Source organism: Schistocerca nitens, chromosome 6 (genome assembly GCF_023898315.1).
Source record: "Schistocerca nitens isolate TAMUIC-IGC-003100 chromosome 6, iqSchNite1.1, whole genome shotgun sequence".
NCBI lineage: Eukaryota > Metazoa > Arthropoda > Insecta > Orthoptera > Acrididae > Schistocerca > Schistocerca nitens.
The window spans coordinates 513,611,716-513,617,715 of NC_064619.1; positions in this window are offsets into that span (position 1 = coordinate 513,611,716).

Sequence of the window (6,000 nt, forward strand, 5' to 3'; positions counted from 1 at the left end):
TAATGTTCAGCCCGCGGGCGTCGAGCCATCCCGTCTCACGCTCGACGGCCCCTCTTATTACCACCTCCTGCGAGGCAGCTGCCTCGGAAACTGAAACGTGTCAGGCGGTAAACGTCTTACTATAGTGACGACTCGAGGAACATCAGAAGTTTCATGGAATCGATGTCTTTACACACAGAGCATCGAGTGACATTATACTGAGTGCACTATCCGAAAATTACCTCGAGCAATTAAACAGAGAACCGACTCGTGGAGATAACATCTTGGACCTACTGATAACAAACAGACCCGAACTTTTCGACTCTGTAAGCGCGGAGCAGGAATCAGTGATCATAAGGCCGATGCAGCATCCCCGAATATGGAAGTAAATAGGAATATAAAGAAAGGGAGGAAGGTTTATCTGTTTAGCAAGAGTAATAGAAGGCAGATTTCAGACTACCTAACAGATCAAAACGAAAATTTCTGTTCCGATACTGACAATGTTGAGTGTTTATGGAAAAACTTCAAGGCAATCATAAAATGCGTTTTAGACAGGTACGCGCCGAGTAAAACTGTGAGGGACGGGAAAAACCCACCGTGGTTCAACAGCAAAGTTAGGAAACTACTGCGAAAGCAAAGAGAGCTTCACTGCAAGTTTAAACGCAGCCAAAACCTCTCGGACAAACAGAAGCTAAACGATGTCAAAGTTAGCGTAAGGAGGGCTATGCGTGAAGGGTTCAGTGAATTCTAAAGTAAAATTCTATGTACCGACTTGACAGAAAATCCTAGGAAGTTCTGGTCTTACGTTAAATCAATAAGTGGCTCGAAACAGCATATTCAGACACTCCGGGATGATGATGGCATTGAAACAGAGGATGACACGCGTAAAGCTGAAATACTAAACACCTTTTTCCTAAGCTGTTTCACAGAGGAAGACCGCACTGAAGTTCCTTCTCTAAATCCTCGCACAAACGAAAACATGGCTGACATCGAAATAAGTGTCAAAGGAATAGAAAAGCAACTGGAATCACGATTCTGCACAGAGTACGCGAAAGAACTTGTCCCCTTCTAACAGCCGTGTACCGCAAGTCTCTAGAGGAACGGAAGGTTCCAAATGATTGGAAAAGAGCACAGGTAGTCCTAGTCTTCAAGAAGGGTCGTCGAGCAGATGCGCAAAACTATAGACCTATATCTCTGACGTCGATCTGTTTTTGCTCGCGTATCATGTCGTTTCTGGAAACCCAGAATCTACTCTGTAGGAATCAACTTGGATTCCGGAAACAGCGATCGTGTGAGACCCAACTCGCTTTATTTGTTCATGAGACCCAGAAAATATTAGATACAGGCTCCCAGGTAGATGTTATTTTCCTTGACTTCCGGAAGGCGTTCGATATAGTTCCGCTCTGTCGCCTGATAAACAAAGTAAGAGCCTACGGAATATCAGACCAGCTGTGTGGCTGCATTGAAGAGTTTTTAGCAAACAGAACACAGAATGTTGTTGTCAATGGAGAGACGTCTACAGACGTTAAAGTAACATCTGGCGTGCCACAGGGGAGTGTTATGGGACCATTGATTTTCACAATATATATAAATGACCTAGTAGATAGTGACGGAAGTTCCATGCGGCTTTTCGCGGATAATGCTGTAGTATACAGAAAAGTTGCAGCATTAGAAAATTGTAGCGAAATGCAGGAAGATCTGCAGCGGATAGGCGCTTGGTGCAGGGAGTGGCAACTGACCCTTAACATAGACAAATGTAATGTATTGCGAATACATAGAAAGAAGGATCCTTTATTGTATGATTATATGATAGCGGAACAAACACTGGTAGCAGTTACTTCTGTAAAATATCTGGGAGTATGCGTGCGGAACGATTTGAAGTGGAATGACCATATAAAATTAATTGTTGGTAAGTCGGGTACCAGGTTGAGATTCATTGGGAGAGTCCTTAGAAAATGTAGTCCAGCAACAAAGGAGGTGGTTTACAAAACACTCGTTCGACCTATACTTGAGTATTGCTCATCAGTGTGGGATCCGTACCAGATCGAGTTGACGGAGGAGATCCAAAGACGAGCGGCGCGTTTCGTCACAGGTTTATTTGATAAGCGTGGTAGCGTTACGGAGATGTTTAGCAAACTCAGGTGGCAGACTCTGCAAGAGAGTCGCTCTGCATCGCGGTGTAGCTTGCTGTCCAGGTTTCGAGAGGGGCGTTTCTGGATGAGGTATCGATTATATTGCTTCCCCCTACTTATACCTCCCGAGGACATCACGAATGTAAAATTAGAGAGATTCGAGCGCGCACGGAGGCTTTCCGGCAGTCGTTCTTCCCGCGAGCCATACGCTACTGGAACAAGAAAGGGAGGTAATAACAGTGGCACGTAAAGTGCCCTCCGCCACACACCATTGGGTGGCTTGCGGAGTATAAATGTAGATTTAGATGTCGATGTAGTTGGTCTGAATCATACTCAACAAACAGGATGTATACTTAACAAAAGGTCGTGCTGAATAATTCAGGCAGTGCCGGAAATGTAGAAAACTTTAGTGACTGGGTAGAAATCACAAAGGGAGTCCCACAGGGTTCAATTTTCGGTCCACTGCTACTCCTCACAGACTGACAGAAAAAATTTGCTACACCAAAGAATAATTAATGCAGAGTAAGGAAATGTGGTGAATACTTTTGTCTAAGTCACATGTCTAAATGATTAACATTGCAAGGTCACAGTTTAATGTAAGCGCAAGATAAGCCATTGCAGATATGCAATTCTGGTATGTTCATAACTTGTGTAACCAACGGAATGTTGAATGCAAGCATTCAAAGCATTCAAACGTGCGTGCATTGTGTCGTGCAGGTGCCGGATTTCAGTTTGTGGGATGGAGTTCCAGGCCTGTCGCACTTGGTCGGTCAGTACAGGGGCAGTTAATGGTGTATCTGGATGACACTGAAGTTGTCACCCGATGATGTTCCGTATGTGCTCTATTGGACACAGATCATGTGATCGAGCAGGCCAAGGCAACATGTCGACTCTCTGTACAGTATGTTGGGTTACAACAGCAGTACGTGGGCGGGCGTCATTCAACCGGGAAAAATCCGGTAATGACAGCACAACAGGTCGAATACCAGATTGACATATAGATTTGCAGTCAGAGTGCGTGGTATAACAACGAGAGTGTTACTGCTGTCGTACGAAATCGCACCCCAGACCATAACTCCAGGTGTAGGTCCAGTGTGTCTAGCATACAGACAGGTTGGTTGCAGGCCCTCAACTGGTCTCCAGCCAACCAACAGACGGCCATCACTGGCTCTGAAGAAGAACCAGATTTTATCAGAAAACGCAACAGATCTTCACCCTGTCCCCCAATGAGCTCTCGCTTGACACCACTGAAGTCGCAAATGGCGGTAGGATCAGTGGAATGCACGCTATAAGGCGTCTGGCTTGGAGCTGCCCTTGAAGTAACCAATTTGTAACAGTTCGTTTGTCACTGTGGTGACAAATGCTTCTGCAGATGCTGTACGATGCGCCAGAGCCATACGCCTATTACGATGGTCTTCCCACGATGTAGTGTCACGTGATTGCCCAGAGCCTCGTCTTCTTTCGACTGTACATTCTCGTGACCACCACTGCCAGCGATCATGTACAGTGGCTATATTCCTGCCATTTCTTTCTACAATATCACAGAAGGAACATCCAGCTTTCCGTAGTCCCATTACATGATCTCGTTCAAAGTCAGTGAGGTGATGATAATGGAGTATTTGTCATTTTGTAGGCATTCTTGACTAACATGAAGTTAAAACGTCCAGGCTCGAAGGTAAATAACGCTCACGTCCTTTACAGCACGTATTTAAAGCAAACCTGGCGCTACTAGCGCCACTCTTAAGCGACTGGCGCGAAATTGGAATAGACATCAGCTTTCAGATGTAGAAACAAGCCTATCAATTTTTGTTTATGTCGCACAATTCCTTCTTGGTGTTTCTTCCGTCAGTGTATATGAGAATGATCTTTCACTTAACATTCAATAATCGAAACTGGTATTTTTTTCAGACGATACTACTGTTATAATAAACCCCATTAGAGAGAAACAACAGAAGAGATGGTACATGATATTTTCCCTAAATTTTAAAGAGAAATACTTCATTCAGCCCTGTACAACAAATAGAGGCATACAAACAATTAGTGCAGCATATGGAGTCAGTAAAGAGGTGTATGTATTGCTGAAATCTTGAACTAGAAGAAGCATATTACTGGGCTTCTCAAACAATTAAGTTCAGCTACTTTTACTCTTAGTATAATTCCTAATCTGACATATTTTGCGAATTTCCACTCAATAATGTCTTACGGAATAATTTTCTGGAGCAACTCATCACTTAGAAAGGAAGCAATGATTGCTCAAAAGTGAACAGCAAGAATAACACGTGGTGTTCAAGCACAGATGTCATGTAAGTACCTCTTCAAGGAGCTAGGCATTTTAACTAAGCCGTTACAACACATATGTTCGCTTACGAAATTCGTCGTAAATAACTCATCATCACAGTTTAAAGAGAACAGTGATGTTCACATCTACAACACTGGAGGGAAAAATGACCATTATTACCCATTCTTAAAGCTATCAGTGGCTCGGAAAGGAGTTCAATGTGCAGCAACAAAAAATTTTAAACATTTGCACAAAATAGCTGACAGGTAGCGAAGCAAATTTTAAATCTAATTTAAAATCATTTCTCCTGGACAGCTCCTTCTATTCTATTGACAAATTTTTATTTAAGAACCGGTAGCCAGGAAAAAAATTGTAGTAGTTGCATGAGTAGGACTAAAATCAATGTGTTCATTCATGGTAACACCAATTATGTATACACATCTGTAGACAGACTCGTCCCACATAACTTCGATAAAAAAATCGTTCAAACGATCTATGGAACATGTAAGTACTAACTGACTACGACTCAGTCAAGCATGCCGAACGAAAAGTTCTCCGCGGGAGACATCACGATAATATCACGTAACACCGTGGATGAAGGAAAAAGGCAGAATGCGTATTTCTTTATTTCCGAAAAAAGTGTTGTACTGTGGCCCTCTGCAGACTGTTCGAAGATACGAGCATGCCGATTAGGTTCCCATACATGTGAGTGGCGCGAAGACTTCTTAAGCAGTAGAACCCAGTACGTTGTCACTGACGGCGAGTGTTCGGAGTACTGCCTGAGCATCAGGAATCCCCACAAGATCGGATTTACGGAAGATACCGAACACCCATCGTATAGGAGTGGTCTTTGTAATAAAAAACTGATTGAAGGGTTCAACAACGAACTTAAACGGATGTCATGTGACTTCCGCTACGGCCGTATACAACGAACAATAACGAACAAAATGCAAAAAACAGGAGGTAGCGTCTTTGTTTAGTAATGAAAATGTCCTCGGTCCCCGGTACGGACCCCGTCAGTGCTTAAATTCTGATTAATAATCAGCTTTGGCGGCCCAAACCTTCCGACATAAGTCACCCTCATTCTGCGAACGGCCTTGTCAAAGAGGGCGGAGGAGCGGACAGGTGTTCACGGCACTTTCTTGTCCTTGGGGTGGAAATTGCCCCTAAAGGCGGAAGAATCAACAATGATCTACGGCATGAGGATGCAGAAGGCAATGGAAACTACTGCATTAAAGACACATAATGTGTATTCAGACACATAATGTGTATACACAGGACATATGGCCTGTAATTGGAAAAGTGTCATAATGACCTCTCGAGTGGCAAAAGATTCCGGAAATGTCGCCCATTCTGGTCTCCGGGAGAGGACTGCCAAAGGGGAGGTGACCATGAAAATAAGGTTGAGTAAGCAACGAAAGGACAACGTCGAAGCATGGAATGTCAGATGCTTGATCGTTATAGGGAAGCTAGAAAATCTGGAAAGGGAAAGGCTTAATCTAGATGTAGTAGGGGTCAGTGACGTGAAATGGGAAGAAGACAAGTTTTTTTCTGGTCAGGTAATATAAATAGCAGTAGAATGGGAGTAGGAGTAGTTATGAATAGGAAGGT